The sequence below is a fragment of the Protopterus annectens genome, chromosome 6.part0, assembly GCF_019279795.1.
Source record: "Protopterus annectens isolate FY-2018-M chromosome 6.part0, PAN1.0, whole genome shotgun sequence".
In the NCBI taxonomy this organism is placed as follows: Eukaryota; Metazoa; Chordata; order Ceratodontiformes; family Protopteridae; genus Protopterus; species Protopterus annectens.
In genome coordinates this window covers 1,485,479,721-1,485,506,156 of record NC_056737.1, presented here as the reverse complement: position 1 = coordinate 1,485,506,156, position 26,436 = coordinate 1,485,479,721, and the positions used below count along the sequence as shown (strand labels likewise).

Below are 26,436 nucleotides of genomic sequence, written 5' to 3'. Positions count from 1 at the left end.
TACAGTATAAGCAGAAAATGATTGATTTCAACAACTGGCTAAGTTTCTGGTGTCATTCTAAGGGGATCTAGTATCTGTCTGCCTGGGATGACATGACTGACATACCTCGATGCTTTTCCAGAGATGGCCTGCATCTGTCACCCCTGGGCTTCCGGATACCGGCCAAGGTTCTTGCCACCCCTATAGTGTCTTTTCTAGGTGGTGTTCCAAAGACCAAATTACCACCATAACAGCTACAAACAAATGCAATCTGAGGGTCATGCTGCTCAACGCTAGAAGTCTAAATCTCAAAATGAACTCACTCAAAGCACTCCTTAAAATGAAGAACAGTGACATTTGTGCCATAACAGAGACCTGGTTCAAGGCAGCAGAAAGCACCCCTGCACTACCAGGCTATAACTCATTCCACACCTTTAAGCCCCAGAACTTGGACCGAAGCTCCAAAGGAGGTGGTGTTTCCATATTCATAAAGGATGTGCACACCTCCAAACTAGTAGCCCCAACATAATGGATCTGAGATATTTCAGGTGCAGCTAACATTGGGTAAGACAGTGATTCAGGCCGTAGCCTGCTATAGGTCCCCAACCATGTCCCAAGACTCACGTTTCATGTTCCTAAGCACCCTGGAGAATATTAAGGTCCAACCTAACACTCTCATTCTGGGCAACTTCAACTACCCCTCCATTAACTGGTAAAACTTCTCATGTACCAATACACTTGCCCAACATTTTCTGGAATTCACTAATTCCAATGCCCTGGACCAGCTCGTTCTTACCCCGACTAGAGGTAGCAACATCCTTGACCTGGTCATTATTAACATGGGTGACCATTGCTCTTCACAATAGTAAACTCCTCCCTGGTTAGATCCAACCACAAACTAATCACCTTGGAAATCCATATCCTTCTCACCCCCCCCCCCCACAAAGGTATTCACCATGAAAATCTTCTCCAAAGCTAACTTTGGGATCCTAAAAACAGAGGTGGCTAACTTCATGGCACCCATGTAAATGGAGATCAGTTGCATGACTGCCAAATCATACACCAATGCACTGTACGAACACGTACACAAATGCATGGATCTTGCCATACCCAACAGAATCAAGATGCTCTCCTCCAAAAAAAGGAAACCAATTTTGTGGTCCCCTGCCATAAGCAAACTCTAGACCAGAAGGAAACTGATGCTGAATAAGGTGATGTCCCAAGACTGGAAAAACTCCCTTATTAGCCTCAACAAGAATTTGAGATCCCTCAGCAAATCCTCTAAAGCTAGCTATGAAAACAGAATTGAAGCAGATAGTAAAGACAACCACAAGGCCTTCAATAGTTATGTAAAGAATCTCCACAGCAATACCCAGATTTGGTCTGTGCTACTGCACAATGGTACCTCCTATAATCAGCCAACAGAAATTTCCAATATACTGGCCGACAGATTCAGTACCAATTTTATCGCCCCCAAGGGACCAGTCACAATACCAATAGATTGCCAGGCACCCATGGGACCTCACAACATCCCAGGCTGCATTCTATATGAACTACAGAACAAACTGGCACCCCACCTAAGTACCATGTTCAATCATAGCCTCACCTCAGGCTTTGTGCCCACTGAATGGTGCACAGTGATGGTTATCCCACTCCACAAAGAGGGAGCCACCATGGACCTGGGGCACTACTGCCCCATTAGCCTGATGAGCCTGGTCTGCAAGGCTATGGAATGTATCATCATGGAACTTATAAACAATGACATTGGTAATCTCCAAACTCTGGACTCCACCCAGTTTGGGTTTGTAAAAGGCAAATCATGTCCCCTAAACCTGATAGACTTCTTTGAAACGGTCACCAAAGATGTAGATGAGGGTAAGGTGGTTCACACAGCCTATCTAGATCTCGCCAAGGCTTTCAACAACATCCTTCACTCTGGAATTATAGATAAACTCACTAAACTAGGTATAAATCCCTATGTCACAAGATGGGTTGCCAACTGGCTCACTGAGAGAACCCACACTGTGAAAGTAGCAGACTCCAGATCCAACCAGTGACAAGTGGAGTACCACAGGGTTCGGTCCTGGGTCTTCTCCTGTTTGGTATCTACTTCTCTGAAGTACAGACTAACACAGAAGGTCTTTGGCTAATGAAGTTCGAAGATGACTGCAAACTAGGAGCCATAATCAAAACTCCTAACGATATGGACATCCTACAAAATGGCCTCACTGAGATAGATGCCTGGTGTCAAAGCCATGGCCTCAAGCTCAAAGCCAAAAAAGTGCATTGTCATCCCTATTGGTAAAAACTTTGTACCCATGAACTACCACATAGGCGGTAGTCTACTTAACACCGAAAGTGTGATAAGAGACCTTGGGACACAGGTGGACAGCAGTCTCTCCTTTGATAATCACATTGTCACAGTAGTCAGGAAATCCTTCTATGTGGCACACCTCATCACAAAATGTTTTTCATCCAGGAAAAAAGAGCTCATTGTCCCCCTCTACTCGTCACTCATTAGAGCCATTATAGAGTACAATGCTCCTTTTGGTATGTACGTCACAAGACATGTACAACAACTGTTAAAGGCCACAGAAATACCTCACAAAGAGGATATACAGCATCAAAGCAGATGCCCTATGCAGACTGTCTCAAAAAACTCCAGCTTTACTCTGTCGCATATCGCCTACTCAGATGTGATCTCTGCCTAACATACAAAGCTATGTTAAACCCAGAGCTGTTGGACATGCTCCACTTAAAGAAATCCCAATCCCTCTGCACTACACGCTCTAGGGACCTAAACCTTGTCACCACAATAAACAGAACATGCTGGAGGGATAGATTACTGTCCCAGAGACTTCCCATACTCTGAAACAAACTTCCTATCTATATCAAACAAAGCTCCTCATTAGCACTCTTCAAGAAAAATCTTGATGACTGGATGGGAGATAGGAAATTCACCCCGGGGATCACTTATAATATATTATAATTTTCTTGGGTGGCAAAAGCCAGGGTACCTTTTGGCTAGGCTTATATAGGCCCTAGGGCCAATAGCCTAGTACCTACCTATGAACCTATGAACCTATGAGTCTAACGTGTGCATTCAGAATATATGTGTGCAGCTGGCAATCATTCCGATAGCACAGCAATGCAGGCAACAGGCCTGAGATGACAGTCTAGGGATTATAATGCTGTAAATCTACATCTATAACAAAAAAGCGTCATGCTTGCCAGGAGCAGGACCACAGGCTTGGCCATTACCTGATGGACCTGTGAAAAGTTGAGGGAGAGTTAATGTTAGTACCTCTGCATGTTACACCACTACTAGGTAATATGTCCATATATCTCACATTTACACCAGTTACTGCATTAATTGTTAGACTGGTCAAAATCTGAGCATGACAGTCAAACTGCAGTGAAATTCAACCCCCCCCCCAAGAAGCAGACAGACCTGACACCCAATTAAGACTATGTATCCCCTGACACACTGAATGCTACAGTATTGCAATGCAAATCAAACTAAGCTTACCTGCGCCCTCCTCTGCTGTGGACACTGTGGCACCCACATCCATGATGTAGGGTGTGCTGTATGTCTGGGAACTGTTGTGTATGCCTAGATTTGCCAGGAATTCCTCAGTGGCTGGGAGTGGTTCTCCACGTGTCATGCCATGATCCCTGGCTACATTTGCTGCTCTTCTGAATGTGGCTTTGATCATGTCCATTGAGCAGTGCTGAACCTGCTCAAATGCCCTGCTCTGATGTACAGTGGCACTGACATCATGGACAAGGTCAGCCCACAATGCCTCCCACTGTTTCCTGTTGTTCCTCCCCCTGGACAGTAGGACTTCATAGTGTTGATGGAGTGCTTCCACTATTAACTCATTCTCTGCATCTGTGAAAGCTGCATAGCATCTTCCATAGATGTTTCCTAAAAGACAACAATATGGGAACACATGTAAGGAACACATATGTGGAAGTACATTATGTAGATACACAGCAAGGATAGAATGGCTGGCAATATCCATTGCTTGATCACACATGTTATATTACACAGTGTACAGACATAATAAGCTTGTGTATACAACTGGGATACTGGTGATAGTCAGGTATTCCCAAGTATGCCATGACAGATACTGCTGTATGCTCATACAGCTAACACTGGTGTCTATTGTAGTATGTCTCCATAGCATAACCCCTCTCATAATATGTAAAAGCAACTATGCCAAACAAATAGCAGTGTGAGATTACAACCACTGTAATGGGAGAGTTTCACAAGCCCAGTGTGCCACATTGACAATATACATTCCACCCTTGTTGTCTTGCTCATCCTCTGTATATGTAACAAATCTGGATATCAATGACATGTCATTATCACAGTTCTAAGAAAGGCTTAATGCTGTAATCCCTATTCCCTGTAAGTATAGTCAGACATCTGCATCCTGATGTAAACAAGATGGTTACATACCTGATGGGGTGCAGTACTCCTCTGCTGATATGTACTGATAGTTAATAATTTTCATACGCATGGTGTATGTAAGGAAAGTCTCATGCAGAATGGTTTCCATTAGCCAGCTGCTTGCCTTTTTAACATTCTTCCCATCAGCAGATGATACCAGTCTATAGTTCTGAAATACTAATTGCAGCCAAAAGCTGATTTTCACTATCATTAGCCAATCACTTGCAACCACAGTACATCTATAAGCCCTTCATGTAGATTTGGTGCCCTTTCTGATATGTTATGCTGGACATTAATGGGGTGAGGAGACTACTGCATCACAGAGGGTAGGTCTGTAGCAGCAACTTTTACATAGAGATGGGCATGTTACAGGCTGCAGCTGCTGCTGCAGGTAATAGGCACAGGCAGAGAGTGTGAATTCTTTGGAGGACAACAAGCTGTAAGAGTAACTGCTGAAGCTGTGTCAGCCTTTTTGTAGAGGCAGAGCCAGAGTGAGGCTACCCTTTCCAGTCCAATTAAGGCATGTGTTTAAGGTAAGTATATTAGGCAATGGTATCACTAACAGAGTACTAGGCCACATCCTTGAGCAACATGGGGGACCAATATAACAATATCTCCACCATTTGGGTGACTGTCAGGCCATGTGTTATAGTCTGGTAGTAATTTGGAGCATGTATGAAGGCAGTCCATGTTACAAGCAGGTACTTCAAATGTGTGTTAGGTGTGCAGCTGTGATAATCAGCACTGTGAGTTTGAAAGGATTGTGTGGTGCACTCTGATATTAGTGGCCCTCATTTGCAGAACCTGAGTTGAATTTCTCTGTCAATGCATATTAATACATGATGTAGCACTTTATGCACACATACATTTGCTGTAAGGATATGTGAAGTGTGTGTCTATCTGCAGGCTTGTGACTTCCACCAGTGAAATGCAGACATTTCAGTTGATATGCATTGCGTGGATAAAGAGTGCATGACTCAGTCATTATTTGCTGGTATCACACTGCTATAATTACAGTACTACACACCAGTGGATTTTAACCCAGGACCGTGTGTGATAAAATATACTGTTTACAAAGAATGTAATAAAATGAGCTAGTGAGCACTGCTACAGCAGGTGTATTTGCAAGATATATGTACACACATAAAGGCTGTGGCAAACATTTTCTACATCCATCAGTATGTGCATGGCTTTATATGGATGTATTTCTGCACCAGGGTCCCAGCTGAACACATATTTTTTTATTAATGCCTTGGCAGGTGTCTTTCTACATGTTGCTGAAAAAAGGGCACATTTACCTCCTATTGCAGGCCTCACTTACATCCATTGTTATGTCTTTGGCTTTTTAGTGGTGTAGTACTGCACCAGAGTCCAAGGTACATTCCCCTGTTTTCCATTACTTTTTAATCAAGTCTGTGTGGTGTGGTGCAGCAAGCAGCTTTGCTGAAACACGCTTAATGACTGTAACTGGCAATTATTATGTTTTGTTTAAACCACCTGTTTCAATTATGATTTGTGTGGCATACCAGGTTAATGCATTGGTCTGCAGGTGCAATAGTCTTGGGTTTGAAATATGGGACAGGCGTTTATTTTTTAACTGTGTATTACAATTTTAAAACCACATATAGTCAACATAACTCTATTTAGCTGAGTTTAGTGAAGCTGAGTGATATACAGCATTGCACAGAGTCAAGATAAAAACTATAAAGAAAAGAAAAATGGAAAGATAGGAAAGTGGTGAAATGGGGAGCAAGCAGGGGGAAAACATTTTATTTATTTTTTTATTTTATATTTGTTGACTGGGCTAGTCTAGTTGGATATATGTCCATTTTCAGTAGAGGCCCGGGGAGATAAGCTCCAACATTTAAAGGAAATGAAAAATAAAAATGGAAATAACATGCAAATAAAATGAAATTACATAAAGAAATACATATGTAATATATGTTTAAAATACATTAGAAATGGAGACATAGTTATGAATTTTAAAAAGGCAGTACTTAGAAAAATACACAAGTATTGTTATATGTGACAGAGATAGAATGTTATTATAATGTATAGTGAAAGAGGATGCAGGAAGTAAGAAGAAGAGGCTTTTATTTATTTATTTATTTATTTTTTTTGACTTGGGGTTCTAAGGATGTGGAATTTCATCAGGGATCAAGAATTTAGGCTAGTCAGGATTAGTACAGGGGCACAATCATTGTGTTTTAAGGTAGATCTTGAGTTTCTTTTTAAAGAGAGATTTTGAGGGAATACTGGAAAGTTCAGAGGGGAGTCTGTTCCAATGTTTTCCAACAGTGTTAGAGAACAGGGAATCACCAGCCTTGTTGTTTGCTTTGTCAATATTTACATGAAGTTTGTGTGCGGATCTTAGGGACTTTAGGTTATAATAGGGGTAAATAAGAGAAGATAGTACGGGTGCTTTGTCAGGTTGATAAAGAATTTGATGGGCTATGCCTAGTTGATTAATTTGTAGTTGTTGCTGAAGTTCAAGCCAGCCTAGTTGTTTTAGATTAGTACAGTGGTGGGTTCTGAAAGGGTTGCCTGTGGCAAATCTGGCAGTGTTGTGGTAGGAGTTTTCTAATTTCAGAAGGTTCTGTTTTGATAAGTTAGTAAATATGGGAGAGGCATAGAGAAGTGGTGAGATAAGGTGAGAGTGGGCTATAGTTTTTCTAGATTCAGGAGTGAGGAAAGGTTTGATTCTGTAACGAGAGCCTGTCTTTTTGTTATTCTTTTTCACTGTGTTGTTTATATGGGGGTCAAAGTTAAGGTTATTGTCAATTGTAATGCCTAGTAGTTTGGTTGTAGGATCTTGCGATATAACTGTATCATTTTTGGATGTTATAGTAAAGTCTATGTGAGGAGATTTACTGTTAGGTGTGAAGAGGAGGAGTTTAGTTTTTTTTGGGTTAAGTAGTAGACATTGTTGAGAGAACCATTCTTCTACAGAATTAAATATATGTTGTGTGAGGGAGTGAAGGTTTGATAGAGATGTGGCTGAGCAAATTAGTGTAGAATCATCTGCGTATTGTATGCATGTGGCTTGGGGAACTACTTGGTGGCGGTCATTGATAAATAAAGAAAAGAGGAGGGGACCGAGTATGGACCCTTGGGGGACACCAATGTTTATAGGTAGTTGGGAAGATAGAGTGGAGTTCCAGAGTACTGCTTGGTGTCTATTATTTAAGTAGGACTTAAACCAGTTAATAGGTTGGGTTTCCAGAGACAAGGATTGAAGAATGTGTATTAGTAGCTAGTGGTTGACCATGTAAAAAGCCTTGGATAGGTCAAAGAAAAGTGCAGAGGAAAGGGTGTTATGGTTATGATTTTTGTTAATTGTGTCTGTAAAGGAGAGGAGGGCAGTGGTGGTGCTGTGGGAAGGTCTGAAACCATGTTGGGTATTAGAGAGTACGTTATTTTTGAGAAGATGGTCAAGCAGTTGCTTGTGTATACATCTTTCCATAATTTTCGATAAGGGGGAGAGTAAGGCTATAGGGCGGTAGTTGGAGATATCAGTAGAATTTCCACCCTTGTGAAGAGGTAGAATATGAGAGACTTTCCAATGTTTAGGGACATATCCTTCAGTGATAGTTCTGTTGATAAGAATGGATATTGGGTATGCTATAGATTTGTCTGCTAATTACAAGTATTCAGCGGGTAATAGGTCTGCAGAAAGAGTACATGGTTTGAGTTTTTTGATAAGGGAAAGAATTTAGGTTGTTGGGACAGGTTGGAAATGAAATGGGGGAGGTGGGTTTAAGTTGTTGTTAGATATGTTTGTGTTTTTGTTGGAGAGTTGACTGGCTAATGTTATAATAGTTTCAGTGAAAAAGGAGTTAAAGTCATTAGCAATTTGGTTGGGGTTAATTATGTCAGAGCCCTGAGGGTTGGGTGTGACTGGTTTACTTGGTTGAAGTAGTTGATTTATGTTAGCCCAGAATTTTTGTGGGTTATTTTGGTGAGATTGCTGAGGTTTCAGGTAGTTTTTTTATCGTTTATTATTGCTTTTTTGGTCTCATTTCTGAGTTGTTTGAAGTGTAGGTAATCTGCTGTGTTTTTAGTTAAGTGAGATTTGTTCCAGATTTTATTTCTGAGACTGATTTTTTGCTTAGTTTCTTTTGAGAGCCAAGGGGCAGATTTAGTTCTAATTCTTATAGAGTGAGTGGGGGCATGGTTGTTGAGTATGGTCAGAAACTTAGAATTAAAGTAATCTACTGCTTCATCTAGAGAAAGGTGTTTTAAGGGTGTCCAGTAACAAGCATTTAGTTCAGTTTGAAATAGTTCCAAGTTGAAGTTTTTTTTTTATCTGATTGTTCTAGTTATGTTTTGGGTAGGAGTGTTGGTTTTAAGCCTGATGATATAGGTTAGTAAGTGATCGCTTATATTGTCAGGGAGGGTACCTGTTTCATAAGTATGGGGCTGATTATTAGTGAGTATCCAGTCTAAGGTACTTTCTTTTTTATTAGTTTTATTTATTCTGGTGGGGGTGGTGATAGTTTGAGAGTAGCCATAGAGGTTGATATGGCTAGTGGGATGTTTGTTGTTGCAAGATTGCCAATCAATGTTTACATCACCTAGGATAATTGTTTCTTGGGGTATGTTTAATGATAGCCAACATAGGATCTTTTCAATGGTAGAAATAGTGTTTCCTGGTGGGACATAGATGCAAATAATAAAGATGGATTTGGCAGCGTTCAGTTTGAGTTTGGTAATAAGAATTTCTGCATTGGTGTCCTGAGGAGGTTTTAGGTGGAAAGTGGTTATTTGAAGGCTAGATTTAAATAAAATAGCTACTCCACCACCTTTTTTAGATTCTCTGTCAAGGCATAAGATATTATAGCCAAGAGGAATTATTTCAGTGTCTCTTGTTGAAGGTTTTAACCAGGTTTCTGTTAGGCAAATAATATCAAAGGAGTAGATTTCTAAGAGAGCATGTAGTTGAGTAGTTTTATTATTAATACTGCGTATGTTGAGGTTGGCTATTGAGAGTGAATGTTTGGGTTTTTTTAAAAGTGGGTTATCAGTGGGTTTTTGGTTAGGGGGTTGATTTAAGGAGGAGCTAATAGGACCTGGGTTGGGTGAATATCTCCATTGCTAAGTAATAGAAGTAGGGTTAGATATGCAATGTTTGTATATTTACTTTGAAGAAGGGGTAACCTTCTGTGATTTGGGTGTACATATTTTATGTGGGTTATCCTATGATATTTAGATAAAAGATAGCTAGGTGTGGTGGTTATGTTGCCGTGATGGTTGATGTGGATAGGAATTGCAGAGGCAGTTTGTTTATTTGGGTTGGTAAGGTGTGATAGTAGTGGGTGTTCGTAGGAGGTTATCATGTGTACTAATATTAAAGGGGGAATAAATGAGAGCACGAGTGAAGTATGTTTGAGTATTTGGGTATGGATTTTGTGCATTTTAAGGGTGGGTAATTATGTCTTAGTAACTAGTACAATTATAGTGGGAGTGGTATTGTAGGGCTATGGTAACTGTGTAAGAGAGAGGGTGTGGTTAAGAAAAAGAAGTATGGAGGGAAAAGAGATGATTGGGTATTAGTGGTCGGAATTGTAATTGGAGGTAAAGCAGAGGGGTGTGGTTAGGTAGGTATAAATGTGGATGCACTGGGGGTGGGTGGAAATTGGGGGTAGGGTAGGGGAGCAGAGTGAGCCCGCAGGGCGAACGGAGCGGGAAGAGACACGAGAGTAGATTGTCAGGGGTGACAATCAGTGAGGACAGAAGAAATGCAGGTATGTCAGCAGGTAAGAGATTATGGAACACTGTAGAGAGAGGCTGTTAGGGGTAGGTGTTTATGGGGAAAAAGAGTATAAAGAAAGATATTGTAGGTCAAGGGGAAGATATAATAAAATAGATAGTCAAAGGAAAAGCTGGAAAGGGAGTTAGAGAAGTGGGATAAGTAAGTGAGATAGATAAATAGTTGTAGCTGCAATAGAGGCACCACCTAGTGGTCAGTCCTTTTTACTCCAGGTAAGAGGGTCTCCTGAGGGGGATGTTTGGTCAGGGATAGGGGGAGGTAAGAAAATCTTAGGTATAAAGATGGAATGGGTTGAGGGTCCAGTACCTTTAGAGAGAAAAGAAAAGAAAACTTGGAGGGGGTTGGCTGCTGGCTAACCTAACAGTGAGGCTTGCCTACCTAGCAATATGTATAACAAGTTTTTCTACATACAGTTGTTTATAAGCTATAACAACACATACTTTCACTGTCTTATCAGGGAGTTCTCCCAGTGAGTTGGTAGACAATTTCTTAGAATTAGGTTAAAATGTCTTGGGCATCCAACTGGGTGGATTCAGGTGAATTAGTACAGGGAGATACAGGAGCAGAAGGCTGGTTCATGTGGAAAGAGAGAAAAAAAGAAGCAGTAACGAAAAACACAGTTTAAAATAATAGGGCAAGCAAACGGTATAAAAAGAAAGGATCTTAAAAGTCCTCAACACAAATTCACAGTGTTCTATTTAGTGAAAGGTAGGTAGGGATGTGCAGAAAGGGTGTAGGAAAGAACCATAGCTATCCATTTCTTGTACAACAACTGTGCAGTTTGACAGAATTTGTACAAGACTTTGAAGTCTCAGCCCCAGAGAGAGGGGTGAGGACAACATAACTGCATTGTCAAGCCAACTGGACCAAATTACTTGTGTCCAATGGATACATGTGCAAAATGAAGAGCTATATATGGGATGATATTTCTTTTGGGACAGTTGCCCATTGTGTTTTTTAAAGTGAGAGTGGAATGCTGGAGAAGGGACATAGGTACGTGTGGGGGAGGTAACTTGGGAAGGTGAGGATGCATTCGCAGAAAGACAAGACAAATAAAACAGCAGACAGGGGCGGTGTGAGACACATGAGGGGTGAACACTTTGGATAGGGAGGGTGTTGTGGAATCTAAGTCCCATATGCCTCCACAAGGCAGCAGCAGGATTCACAACCCCACCCGTGGGACTGTCTGCACTGCTCCATCACTGCACCGGGGGTGGCAGTGGTGGAGGCTAGGCACCAGGGAAATGCTTCCCCACCAGGTTGGCCAGCATGTCCTCAATCTGGTGCAGCTGCAGTTAAACCCATGGTAGACTAACCTGTGTACCAAAACCATCAGCTCAGCCCAGGTGACAACTCTCCCTCCACAACAGCTCCCAGAGGGGTGTTCGGCCCCGTCCCATGGGGTGGTACTACCCAACACCTCAGGTAGTGCAGGGGAAGAGGAGGGGGCAACACTGGTCTGGGTTCCAGATGTGCTGGGATGTGGTAACACAGCCAGATGAGGCAAAGTAGGTGGATCAGCCAGAACAGTCCTACCTTGATGTGCTGAGGATAATGAGGTATAGCAATAAGTCAAGGTCAGTAATAACCAAACCATTGTTAGTATAAACATAATGGAACATCATATTTATCAATCCAGATACATATTAATGTGTATTATGGGTAACACAACATTAAATAACATAACAGTCAGTATGTTAACAGCATGTCAGTGTGAAGTAAACCATAAGGCCAACAAAACATTTAGTTTAACAGAATATGTTAATATTGAATCATAATAAAACATAACAATAATAAATCACATTTTACCAAAATATAGTTAGCTTAACAGAATATGTTAATATTAAAGCTGCATAATTAATAACAATAATAAGGATGCATTTAAGGTGGAGGTGGGATTACATCAAGGATAAGCTCTGAGCCCTTTCTTATTTGCAATGGTGATGGCAGGTTGACAGACGAGAACAGACAGGAGTCCCTGTGGGCTATGATGTTTGCAGATGACATTGTGATCTGTAGTGAGAGTAGGGAACAGGTGGATGAGACACTGGAGAGGTGGAAATATGCTCTAGAGAGAAGAGGAATGAAGGTCAGCAGGACTAAGACAGAATATATGTGTGTGAATGAGAGGGAGGATAGAGGGATGGTGTGGATGCAGGGAGTAGAGGTGGCGAAGGTGGATGAGTTTAAATACTTGGGATCAACAGTTCAGAGTAATGGTGAGTATGGAAGAGAGGTGAAGAAGAGAGTACAGGCAGGATGGAGTGGGTGGAGAAGAGTGTAAGGAGTGATTTGTGACAGAGGAGTATCAGTAAGAGTGAAAATGAAGGTCTACAAGAGGGTAGTGAGACCAGCCATGTTATATGGGTTGGAGACAGTGGCATTGACAAAAAGGCAGGAGCCAGAGCTGGACATGGCAGAGTTAAAAATGTTAAGATTTGCACTGGGTGTGATGAGAGTGGACAGGATTAGGAATAAGTATATTAGAGGGTCAGCCCAGGTTGGAAGGTTTGGAGACAAAACCAGAGAGGTAAGATTACGTTGGTTTGGGCATGTGCTGAGGAGGGATGCAGAGTATATTGGGAAATAGATGCTAAGGATGAAGCTGCCAGGTAACAGGAAAAGAGGAAGGCCTAAGATAAGGTTTATGGATGTGGTGAGAGAGGACATGCAGGTGGTTGGTGTGACAGAGCAAGATGCAGAGGACAGGAAGAAATGGAAACAGATTATCCACTGTGGCGACCCCTAACGGGAGCAGCTGAAAGAAGAAGAAGAAGAAATAAATGAAGATAAGGGGTGGGGAGAGACAGAGTGAAACATTCCATTACTGACAATGCAGATTATATCTCTGAAAACACTGATAATAAATACTCTACAGGCGTGCAGTGTCAGTTTTAAGTACAGTGACCACAATTCTCCTATAGCTGATGTATCACATACATACCTCTCAAGCTGTTAGCATGTGTCAGTATGGATCAAGCAATAACAAATGCAGGTACACAACTACATAGAACACTTTTACATAATGTGGACTTGTGTAACTATTAAGGTGTTATGTAAGCGGATTTGGTAATACATTGCATTCCAGGTAATCATTTTTTCTGGTAATCCTGTAACAGACATATTAGGCAGTTTTAATTACATTATGAGAAACTGTGACTCTTGAGAGGCATGTTTCTGTACAGTACATAAAACAGACATTCATCATGCCTTACTTGGCAGGCATGGGAATAGAATCCAATAGCTGTGACTACATGGGACATCTGCAAAAAATGTAACAATTGACTGCAGCAACTTAGTACAGACATACAAGGAATACAGACATACTGGAAATATTTAAACAGATTTCTTTAGGAATTAACAATGCTGCTTAACACTTTATTGGTATTGCTGATAAGTGTCTATGAAATGTAAACACAATCATATGTGCTCATAACATGGGCTACTTCAACCATATACCTTTTGTTCCTGGAGTGGGAGGAGATGAGAGCATTATGTGACTGAATTCATTTTGCATTCTAGAACTATTACAGTGTTAAACTTGACTGCAGTGGCTGCAGAACATGCATGCATGGAATACAGCCGTACTGCATTTATTAAAACAGATTTCTTTAGGAATCAGCAATGCTGCTTAACACTTTATTGGTATTGCTGACAAATGTCTGTGAAGTCCACACACAATATCTGCCCATAGAGTGGGCTACCTCACCCATACACCTTTATTACCTGGAGTATGAGAAACAGAGAGCATTATGTGACTGATACTGGCCTGGAGACAGTGTTACACTTGACTGCAGCAATCTTACCATAGAGAAGCAATGCATACACCTCCACTGCAAAGGTTATGACAACACAATTCTGATGTACGTCATTTTGCTTACTGTTATTAGTATTGTTTATTGTTTGTTGCAATACAGTTGTTATTGTTCATTTATTGCACTACAGCTCTAATTGCCCATTTACAGCACTACAGTTTTTATTGTGTATACTTTATTGCAGTCAATGATTTTAGACTTTCTTACTTATTGTATTACAGTTGGCAAAATAAATCTGTACTTACCACACTCACAGCACAACCTGGCCAAGCATCTGGCATGGGACTCAACATTGTGAGCCCTCTCACCTGCAACTTTTGGAAAAGAAGCACAGCATTATGCATACCAGTTTTGCAGACATTCAGCTTGCAGTTTGATAAAACAGTGGAAAACAATCTCACATATTTGTGGGGCATTTCCAGCTTGTATCTCTTGGACCCAGGTGTCCAAGGTTCCCTTTTTTCTACTCTTCAGGTCATCATAATGGTGACAACACTGGTTATCAGTGTGAGGGATACCAGTAGCACCGGTAAGTTCCCATGGTCAAATTGATCCTAAGCATTTGCCTTATATTCTGAGCCCTGGAAACCATCCTGCATCAGCCTGGGTTCATAATTCTTTACCAGGAGCCAAACAAAGAGCCAGAGTTCCTGAACATCCCATCTCTGTGCCTGAAAGCGTGCAACCTCTTCAGCACCACCTGGCATATATCCACAAATAATCAGACTCCAAAGGATGGTGCAGAATTCTTGCCTATTGTGTGTAATATAGGCTGTTTTTCTGCCCTTACACGCCATTGAGCAACATTCAAAAAAGCACTGCATCCCTTAGCAGTGCACAAACCAGCTAAGAGACCTAAGCAGCATAAAAACTCACACAACCAAGGTTTTAGCTAAGCTTAGCACCACGCAAACAGCAGTAGACATTAGCATGTTTAAGCAGTGCTCAGCACAGGACAGCAGTGCCATATTTCACAAATTTGTTTTTGAAATTAAACATATATAATTAATGAAATTAGAGACATCTTATGACTGCTATGTAGTTGAACCCAGGACCTACTAATCATTGGCTGCCTGTAACTCTAACCATTCAGTTACTTGGATAGTATGAAAAGTAGTATACTTTCATATATACTACTGGGCTACCTGTTAGCATTGCTAAGCACTGTGCAAGCCAAGCAAACACACTTAGCTAGATCCAGAAATAATTAATTACATCTTGTTTCTATTTTTAGATGTCTAACAGCTGTCGGCTATGTATGTATGAGTGCCGCTTGATTCTATAGCACTCTGCACCACGTCGTACAAGCAGCAATTAAAAAAAAATAATTACGATAATTAATTACATGATGTAAGATGTGTAGCAGGTGTAAACTGTCTATATGCATGTGTCTGACACACAAATATGCAGAGAGAGAAAAATAATTCATAAAAATAAAATATTACACATTTGAAACAATTCACAGCACTTCAACAGTAGCAGGGAGCATTACAGGGAGCCTCATCCTGTACATAACATCTGACCAGGCATCCACAATCACAGATAGCCTTTAACTTCTTTCTAAATGGATTCAATATCCCTGTTCCTATGCTTTGCCTCATCATCGCGCCATGATTAATATGCATAGCATAATGCTGAGGGGGAACCATGACAGTGCACATGGATACATTCTGTGTAGGCTCTACACGGTGCCTACATGGATTTTATTAAATCCTGGGGTTGATTTTTATACATTATGTCTAGTATTGTTTTTGTTCAAATGAGTACTACTGTATAATCTAAAATATCTATCTATTCTTTACACAGGATGACTACACCAGAGCGCTTTTCACTACCTAAATTTCAAATTACTTTGGCTTCCCATAAGCCATTTATTTGTTCTTTTTCTTCATCGATTTTTATTCTAATGTCTATAAGTGCTATGATATCCATATGTAATGTCATACACCACTCTAATACTCCTAATCTAAGATTAATATTCTTCATACTGTTAATGTTAATGGCTAAAATTATCATTATAATAAATTAATTTTATCCTCATCCTTTTCCTTTTTTGTTCTCTTCTATAGTTACATTTTTGAACTTTTGTTTCCTATCTTTTACTCTTTTACCTATGGAACTGCTTTTGTTTCTTGCTTTTACTCATTTACTTTCTCCTTCATTGCTTGAGTTACTCATTTCTTTTTCATTTCCTTACTTATCTTTTATTTCATTCATACTCTCTTTCACATCCACTGTTACTCTGACTTTATTTGTTCATTTTCTATTTCTACTATAGTATCTAATACAATTTTTTCCTTCTGTTGTTCCTGTACTAATGTTGCTTCTTGTGTATGTCTATTTCTAACTCTATACAACCCATCCCAAAATGACCTATCTTTTTACATTTTATACACTTCTGTTCACATTTCTTTGCTTTGTGTGCCATTTTCCACATATAAAGCAGCTTCTTTTATCATAGTTGTTAATTAAATGATCATCTTTGACACATAAAAACATGTCTTAGGCTGTCCCCAATATCATTCCACACCTTTCCTTCAATGTTAGTTATATTAGGCAAATGCACAATTTTTTCATCTTGCATTTTCAGTATTACACCACATTCCCAACTCCCAGTCCATAAGCCTCTATTATCGTATATTTTTTGATGTGCAAAATGTCACTACATATAGTTTTAAAATGCTCTTTCAAATCATCTCTTTCAATTTTGGTTCTAAATTGCACAAATACTTTCTTTTTGGCTTCTCTATTAAAAGCCTGTATTACATATGAGTTCCATGGATTAATGTGTTTTGTTTTATTATATGGGTTTATACATTTTTCATATGTTGAGCCTCTTCAAAGAAAATGTCACAGAATGTATCCTTATGAATACAAATAAAGGCTTTTACCTCTCTGGTTTTTATCCCCAGTGGTGTTATGATGTTGTCCAATACCTCATATCTGTATAGTTCTGTCTCCATCCTGTTGCCTATCCTTATATGAAGTTTTCTTCTAATTTCTACCTTTTTTCCTTCTTTTCTTTCACCCTCTCTCAATGTCTGCTCATGCAATCTTTCGTCTTCTTTCTTTTCTTGTGTATTTTCATTCTCTTGAAATTTTTCCATTATCTCTCCCCATGATGCTGCCTTTTCACTTTCCAGCTCACTTTGATCTATTAATTGTCTTAACTAGACATCCCACAACTCTCCCAATTGGAGGGTTGTAATAAAACATTCTGTTGTAGAAACATCTGTTGCAAACAGATTTTTCTGAAAGATACCTTCAGAATCCAGCATTGTGCCATCCTCTACCTGTTTTTCCCTTCCTTTTATCTCAATGATATTATCATTGTCATTTTCCTCCTTCCTGGCCTCTTCCAACTCCTTCTCCACCATGTTAGCTTCAACAGCTGTTTGATTAACAATATTTTCCTTTTCCATTGCAGCTACCACACTTTCCTTCTTCTCCATGCTTCCTGCTTCTCTGAGCCACCTTCACATTCAGAAAGGAAGACAAGAAGTGCCACAGTGAATTGTGTCCTCATACAATCACTTGTATGAAGACTAGGGTTTTTCATTGATATATATATATATATATATATACATACATATATATATATATATATATATATATATATATATATATATGCATTAAATATTATTTATATACTTACATTATTTAAATCTATTTACAACTCTCCATACATTATAAACTTCAATTTTTAGCATTCCCCCCCCACTCTTTTATCCACAACCAAAACATTATTTTCTCCAGAGTCTTTGTCAAACTCCATTTTCCATTGTATTTGATTTCATTTAGTCTCTCATTCCATATAGTCCATGAAGCATAAAATATTGCTCTGTCCATTTTCTTCACTTCATCCTGTATTCATGCACCATAATAACCAAAATCTATCATGTCCATATTTATTTGCTCAAATTTTAACAAACGTTTACCATATCATGTTTATATATTTATTTCCACAAATTATTAACTCTTACACATTCCAAAAACACATGTTTAGTAGTCTCAAACTCTCCACATTTATAACATATTCTATGTTGCTTTTTCTTGTATTGCATATTTGCCTTAACTGGCAATTTTCTAATAGACAATTTCCATAAAAAATCTATTTTATAGTTTTTATATATCATTATTTATTTTTTCTTATCTATTTCTAAATCTTTCCATGGATCAATGCAATAAAATACTTTCATAATATTTTAGTACCCTTCCTTCTATTTTTTTCACATATATTATTTTTTATTTTCCATAACACAATTTTGTTTTTGCACTTTTACATTTCTTAATTCACAATGTTTTTACTTATACCTTATATAAAATTAAAGATGCTGCTTGTACTATTGTGTTTATTAAACCCAAGCCTCCTTGTTCTTCTTTCATATATAGAATCCTTCTCTTGACTGGATTCAGTCTAGAGCCCAAAATGCAGTCATCATTAGTTCCTTTTCATATTCAATAATAATCATTAAGATTTTAGCAACATAAGCAATTTTTCCTATTACCATGGTATTCAACAAGTGTACCTTTTCTATATGAAAATCTATATGATTTCCAAAAGAAAAGTCATATCCTTTACATCTTTGAGTACCTTATCTCATTGTTGTTGTCTGTATTCATTCCTTCCAAATATTATTTCTATCTATATATTTTTATCTACCTTCTAGTTTAATTAGTACTGTATGCATTTTTGCTATTAACTGTATGTTGCTACCTATTTAAGCTTTGTATAATATGAAACACTGTGAACCTTGTTGTGTCACTTCTTGAGGGCTACACTGAACTTACTCTGTACATACTAATATGCTTGCCTCTGAAGGTGTTATGTTAGCTGTATGCCTGTTTCTTAATGTGTCATGTTTATATGTGTAACTGGAGCTTTTCATCCCGGGCCTCTGCTGAAAATGGACATGTATCCAGTCGGGCTATCCTGGTCAACAAATGTAAAATAAATAAAATAAATAAATACAGTAAATAAATTGGACTCAATACCTCCTATTATATGTTCAAAACCAAATCCTTTACTTTTCTCTTTATTTATACTTAACCCATTTTTAATTTATACTTGATTTTTCATTTTCTTCTTCTATCCATACTTTATTTTTAACAATAAGTACAATATCACCTGCATAATTATACATTATTGGCAACTGTATTTCTTTCATCATTTTGTATCCTCCGCTACTTAACATTTTATTAATTTCCTTCACTATTACATTCATAACTAATTAGAAAATTACACTACTTGCTGGGCAGCTCTGCTTTATTCCACATTCTAGTTTTATTTCTTCCCCAATCCAGCCATTTACATTTAATTTCACATAGTTCCTTTCATAAACTGATGTTATTACTTGTAATATTTTTTTTTTTGCTTACAGTACATGCCTGCAAAATTCCACATAATGATTTATATTCAGTATTATCATAGGCTTTACTTATATCCCCTAGCATAACCTTTGCTTCTACATTTTTATGTATATCATCAGTTATTTCTCTTATTATCCATAATACCTCTTGATTTCCTTTTCCTTTTCTTCCGAATACATGGTGACCTTTTTGTTATTTTCATGAAAATGTTATAATCCATATTATTTAGTCTTATAGGTCTCCACTTTATCTCCTCTTTATTTCATTTTTTAAATATAAATTTAATAACTGCTGTACATATATTTTTCTCTTTAATTCCATTTTCTAACCATTCATTCACAACTTCTATAAAATTTACTTTTTTCCACTCCTTCATTTCTTTAGACATACCATATTCAATTCTGTCCAGCCTTCTAGCAGAATTCATGTTAATATATTTTAAAATTTAATTCAATTATTTCATAATTATTTTTTGTTCTAAATACACATTCCCCGGGATTCATGAAGCTTGCACCAGGCGCAGGCATAGCATAGGGGGTATAACGCCAAACATGGCCGCTGAGCGATTCAGGTATGATCCAATTCCACGTGCCCTACCGGCATATGCCAGATCTGCGCAGCCCTCGGCTTAGGAATGCTAATCACCCCATGTGCAGTGCCGCACCATGCAAATGAATGTACATAGCGATTTATGAAGTGGTGCAGGCGTAGCGTAAGCCCACAGAAATATAAACCAAAAAACACAGTTTATATTTTTCCAAACAGAACATCGGAGCTATGAAAGCGGATCAGACTCATGTATTACAAAGTTAACATATGACAATGGCTAAATATACAGCCAATGGCATAAGAAAATATGCACAACACCTAAAAAACATTTAATGTCATGTCCACAGTAATGTAAAGTACAACCGCAGGGCATGTGTGCGCAAACGGGAACACAAAGAAAATATATACAAATGTCATAAAATCGCAATGTAATACAAATCATGATTTCACCATAATACTCAATGGTATGCATGGTACACCACAACCAAGCTGCAAGGGTTGCTAAGGGTCTGTGACAGTGTTCGGCATGGTAACTAGGAATTAGTAGTCAATGCCATGCAAATGAGGCAGGTAATAGTGAATCGCAAACGTCCCACCGGGCTAAGGATGTACCATACGGCGCAGCGCTACAACACTGAGGAGTGGCTTAGAGGTATACATGATATCAGCAGTGGGGTGTGCCACCATAGCTGTAAGCACATTGGAGCAATGCAAATCTGGCCTGGCCATTGATAAGCAAAGCCGCAGGACAGGGGTGGGGAGGTAGGTATAGCATCGTTTAGCTGAGAGCACATATGGTGCCCAAAAGTGCATGTGTACAGGGAGGAAAACGTGCCCGAAACCCAGTAAGTGGACGCACGTGCCGGTCACCATAGCTCAAACAGGAAGGTCAGGGGAAGAAAATAAGGAAATGCTGCTGTAGGGTAATTGGAGTACAACTGAGCAATTAACACCTATTAACTCACAGCGGGCAATCGACGGCAGCTGACAAGTCTGCTCACAGAAACCTGCAAAACAGGATAGGGGAGGTGTCGGATTGCAAAGAAAAGAGAACTGTCATAGCAGAGCAAAGCAAACCTGCAGTAGACTGGCCATAGAACACATTACGCAAGATAAGCCAGGTGTAGGAAAGTACAAATGAAAGCAGGCTGCTGGATGCATACCAGAAAATGGGAGGTGAAACGTTAAGAAATGTAAAGGGATGGGCAAGAGGTAATCCACGGCAGCCAAATGTAATTCATCACCAAAGGCACCACAATAGTAGTTCCTGTCATAAAACACATAAGATACCCTGTAGCTACGATCATATATACACACCCTATGACATCATCGGTGTTCACAGCACAATAGTATAAAGTGTGAAAGCACCCCACACACACCCCTGTGTATTCCCAAACACTGCACCATAGGTGTAAACATACGGGGAACTTTTACAATGTACATGTTGGGAGCTGCCATAGCTGTGATTCATAACCATGTGTTAGAGACTGACAGTGTTGTGGAGGATGATGCTGACAACCACCGCAGGCCCCAGAGGAGGAGAAGAGTGTTCAGACCAAGGGTAACCTACTAGGGGCTACATGATCTGGAGATAGTAGAGCATTACAGGGTAGACAGGGACATCTTACAGCAAATAGTTGAGCTGTGCCGGCCATGCCTGAGATCCAGAAACAACAGAGGGGAACCCATCCCAGTGGACACGAAGGTATGTGTAAGCTTGCAAATACTAGCCACAGGTACCTTTCAAAGGCCAACTGGAGATATAATGGGGATCTCACAGGCATCAGCATCCAGGGTACTACACCAGTTCCTGGATGCCATGTTACCACATGCCAATGAGCATATATACTTCCCCCGAACTCAGGAGGAGTTGGCCAGCAATATGTGTCTCTTCCACCATGTGGCACACTACCCGGAGGTACTGGGTGCGATAGACTGCACGCACATACAGATCAAGTCACCACCCAGTGAGCATGGTAGGCGCTACATAAACTACAAGGAATACCACTCCATCAACTGCCAGGTCATGTGCAATGCCCAGGGCATTATCATGGATGTGTGTGCTGGCAGCCCTGGAAGCTACCATGACTCCCACATCTGGCATACCTCACAGCTGTATCAGGTATTTGTCAGGGGGGACATCTCACATGGCTACCTTGTGGGGATGCTGGCTATGCACTGGAGCCATGGATGATGACTCCCATCAGAAATGCACACACACCCATGCAAGAATGCCATAATGAGGCACATGCACAAACCAGAATCATCATAGAGCTTGTGTTTGGGATGCTGAAATCACGGTTCTATTGCTTGAACATATCTGATGGAGCCTTGCAGTACTCTCCAGGCACATGTGCCCACATCCTCATAGTATGTGCCATGCTACATAATATGATCCTGCGGAAACAGCTGCAGCAGGGACAAAATGGTGAAGGCCCTCACAGCCCAACGCAATTGCCAAGGCCATCACAGGCACAGAGGGATTCAGACCACGGACACCCTTTGCCAGCCCCAGTAGGCAGACAGAGGCGTGCCCAATATGCCTATGCCTGGGCAAAGAGGGAACGTATAGCACATACTCTGACAGTGTAGGCCCCTACGCACTGACACACCTCTCCACCTGCACACACAGTAAAATGGATGGCACACACACGACCACCTGTAAATTGTAATGTATAGGTGGCCTACTGTGTGAATCCTACATAGGCAGCCCTCAACCACTGTACACACAAAAGCTATTGGAACAAGGAATGTCAACACCTGAACAGTACACACACCTATCAGCATATGTTGGTACTGTGTGTATAGGTTCCTAGCTACATCGGTAGGTACATGCCCAATTGTCAGAGGCCATTCATCAATCGAGGCAAACAGTGTCTGCTGTCATCACCACATCGAGTAACCAACTGTCGCTCAGTGGAGCAGAGCCAATTGCGGGATCCATGTGTGTAATCACTGTTCCCCACACACTCTGCATGGATTCCCCTGGTGTGTTAATGAGGGGCTCCATATAATGTAATCATGGATGTAGTGGCGAAGCATGGGGTGTACCTATGACAGTTATCTGTCACCCCAGCATGCTCCACCTACGGTTGTGTGAAGGTGTAGCACATTATAGTGTGTGGCTCACTGTGACATACATACCCAATGGTGGAGCACATCCATTAAACATCACTTGGATATACCATTAATAGGTCTCATCCATATGTAAACTAACTGAGTTACCCATTTGATCACAGTATGGAGTAACAGCTGTAGTACAGTCCACATACAAAATGCCATAACACGTGTACAAATCCCAGATGCCCAAGTGGTAAATGCAGTGACTGTCATGCATGTTCCCGGTCCCACACCCTGCAAGGGATGTAACGTAATCCCGAAGGCACGAATAATGCATGTTGGATGCAGGTCATCAGATCATGTTTAGCACATGTTAGCGGGAATATGCATTGCCCAGTGCTGGTAAGCGTCATTTAAATATGACTATACGGATATGCACGGAACAGGGCTAAGCTTCTCTGAATATCGCCCTGATCACGGTCAATGATGTCCAGAACAGGTGAAACCACCATTATTCACCCCTGTACTAATAGTGCCTGCTGTGAAGGGTAAAATGACCACTGCCAGGAGTAGAACACGCAATCATGTACACAATCACCTAACACTAAGCTACCCAAGATGTACCAACGGCAGGTGTGTAATGTGACAGGTTCAAACACAAACGTGCGGAGTCCAGGTAACAGTATACACCAACATGTACACAATGAAAGGTGTATTCTGCCTGTCACTCTCTCTGTCATATATATATATATATATATATATATATATATATATATATATATACATATACATAATAGAGATAGAAAGGGTGATAGAGAGATATATGTTGATATATACGGATTCACCTATATCTGCAAATATGTAGATAGGTTAACGACATGTACACAACCATGGAGGTACAAATAAATAGGATACTGCCAACTATGGAATGTGTCACATACCGACATGTGTAATCACGAGGCTGAAAGACCGAAAGAACACAGTACCGGAACACTAGAACCGCGTGGAATATTATCACGATATTAAGGGACATTTAGTTATCGCTGCCGGTGTTGCGGTCCACGTAGGTACTGTGTTCAACTGTGTTTGTGATTGCCGTAGTCTGTGTATGTGTGTGTTGAGGGTGCCGTGTGCATTTCCGTGGGACTGTAATGTGTGTGTGTGTGTGTGTTTGCATCGTGTGTCTGTTAATGCTAACTCAGAGGTAGATCATTACGGTAGGTGTGGTTATAGCTGGCCGTAGGCATATGGTTACCACCTGTCCCACTTTAAGAGGACAGCCCCTCCCTGGGCAGTTGTGTCCTGACAAAAAATATTAAAAAGGGCAAATGTCTGAGATTGTAGGACATAATTATGTCCTATATATTACGTAATAGTTGCATTAAATAGTTATGCCTGTATCTAAAAAACGTAAATGTTACATGAAACATGATAAGTAGCTAAAGTGCTACAAGAATAAGTATGTATTCAGGATAAAAGTATGTTCTATCCTGTGTACTGACCATGGGTATGTGTCGGCCTGTAAACACCGATGTGTGTCCTGCAAATGTCCCACTATGGCCATTTGAAAAGGTGGCAACCCATGCCAAAGAGGTTCAGTCACCAACACAAAGGCAATGAATGCAAATATCTGTGACAGAAATACACGGGACAGCTGTCATTTAGTAACATTCCTTTACATATCGCTGTATTTCCGGAGGTATAGAAGTATCAACCTCACCTGCATACTATATATAAACCAATTAACAATGGCCCAATGTATAAGCCCGTAACAACCATAGTTTCAGTCTACTAACTGATAAGTCTTCAATTAGGGAAGGAGCCCACACACATATATGGAATAAGTAGAAATGCAGTCCCCACAAACCTGTATATGCTATGCACACCCACCTACATCTCCCACACATGAAACAATAGCAATACAGACTGTAATAACATCACAAACATCCACTCACTCAATTACATCTGCAGAAGCGTTAACATACCTTGTGAGAGACACATTTGTAAAGGCGCCATGTGAAATCGTAGCTGTTGTATAATGGAACAGACAGCGATGTTACAGGTTTTGTTTGCAATAGTCCCTTATCAGACGGTTGAGATGACAGGTACACTCACATGTAGAACCACATACTCTAGCCATCACACACAATCCACAGGGGGCATGAATACAAAATATCCGTGTCTCTACAAATAGCAGTTGCAATTCCACACAACAAAACACATACAGGCCATCTCCCCAAAGGTAGGGCAATGCCCAAGTAGTGAATTCAATTATACCCCACTGTTGCCATGTAATTGGCAAGTGGAGTAGCTGCACAGCTGACGTGCATGTAATAATTTACTCAGGAACACCAATTGGCGGCAGGAAACGACATGTTACAGGTATCGATGTATATAAGGATGACTTGCCAGACATTCAAACCGTATGCTCATACCATAGAACCATTTAAACAGTAAAGGTGTAAGAGAGATATTTACGAAAGTTTGGAACGCTAACAAGGTATGTAGAACACTCAGTAGGTTAGTGTATGTATAGCCTGTTTTGTATTAATTAAAATTGTCCGCAATGCATAAAGTGGGAAAAGGTATTATGTAGTGATGTCTTGCTGAGCATAGTAACACTTGTAGAAATTGTGTGTCCTGCTGTGGGCCACAAGGTAAATATCACAGACACCACAAGGGATGCTACATGAGGGCTTTAAACAGAACAATTCCACACCACCCGCCGTCAGTGGTAGGGTATGTCCAACAAGTATGTGCTATAGCAGGGGATAGTATATGTTGATATACTGTCACAGTAGGCATGTGTATGGGCATATATCAACAATAACATGCCTAAGGTGGTCCTGCTGTGCAAGTATGCTTTGCATTATGGGATAATATGTAAAATATGTGTAATGTACAGTATTGTAGGTAGATATGTTAGATATTCTACACAGCATAACAGTTATATCATGCAAACAAAATGTATCATCTATTGGCATGTACAATACACAATAACAGGATACATATGGCTTGTAGTCACAGGACACTGTAACAGCATGATAGTTAATCAAAATGGAAGAGCTACTCAATTAACCATGCACAAAGGACATGTAATAGCTTCACAGGTTCATAGTGAGGTACTATGCTGTCTGGCAAATCTATGTGTAAGCCCAACTACAGTGTTTACACTAGCAGCACCTCTCTAGGGTAGTGTCCTGTCTGTGAACAGCAGAGCCATGTGCTACCTGCACCTCTGCACAGTACAGCCACTGCAGTGATCCCTGGTGTACGTGTGTCTCCCATCCACCAAGTGAGGTATCTCATAAACAGTGCTACTGAGTGTCCCTGCATGATGTACATAGGAATCATGTTCCAAAGCATGGTGAGTGTCTGGTTTGGGAATGTAACCCTCAAGAACATCCCACACATCATTGCGTTTGTGCACATATCCA

The 26,436-nt window shown here is 40.2% G+C and overlaps 1 protein-coding gene across 2 annotated transcripts in view; it reads right to left on the bottom strand.

Moving 5' to 3' along the window:
* KYNU (kynureninase) overlaps positions 1 to 26,436 on the bottom strand; it is a 2,242,792-nt gene that overhangs the window by 188,809 nt on the left and 2,027,547 nt on the right. The window lies entirely within an intron of this gene.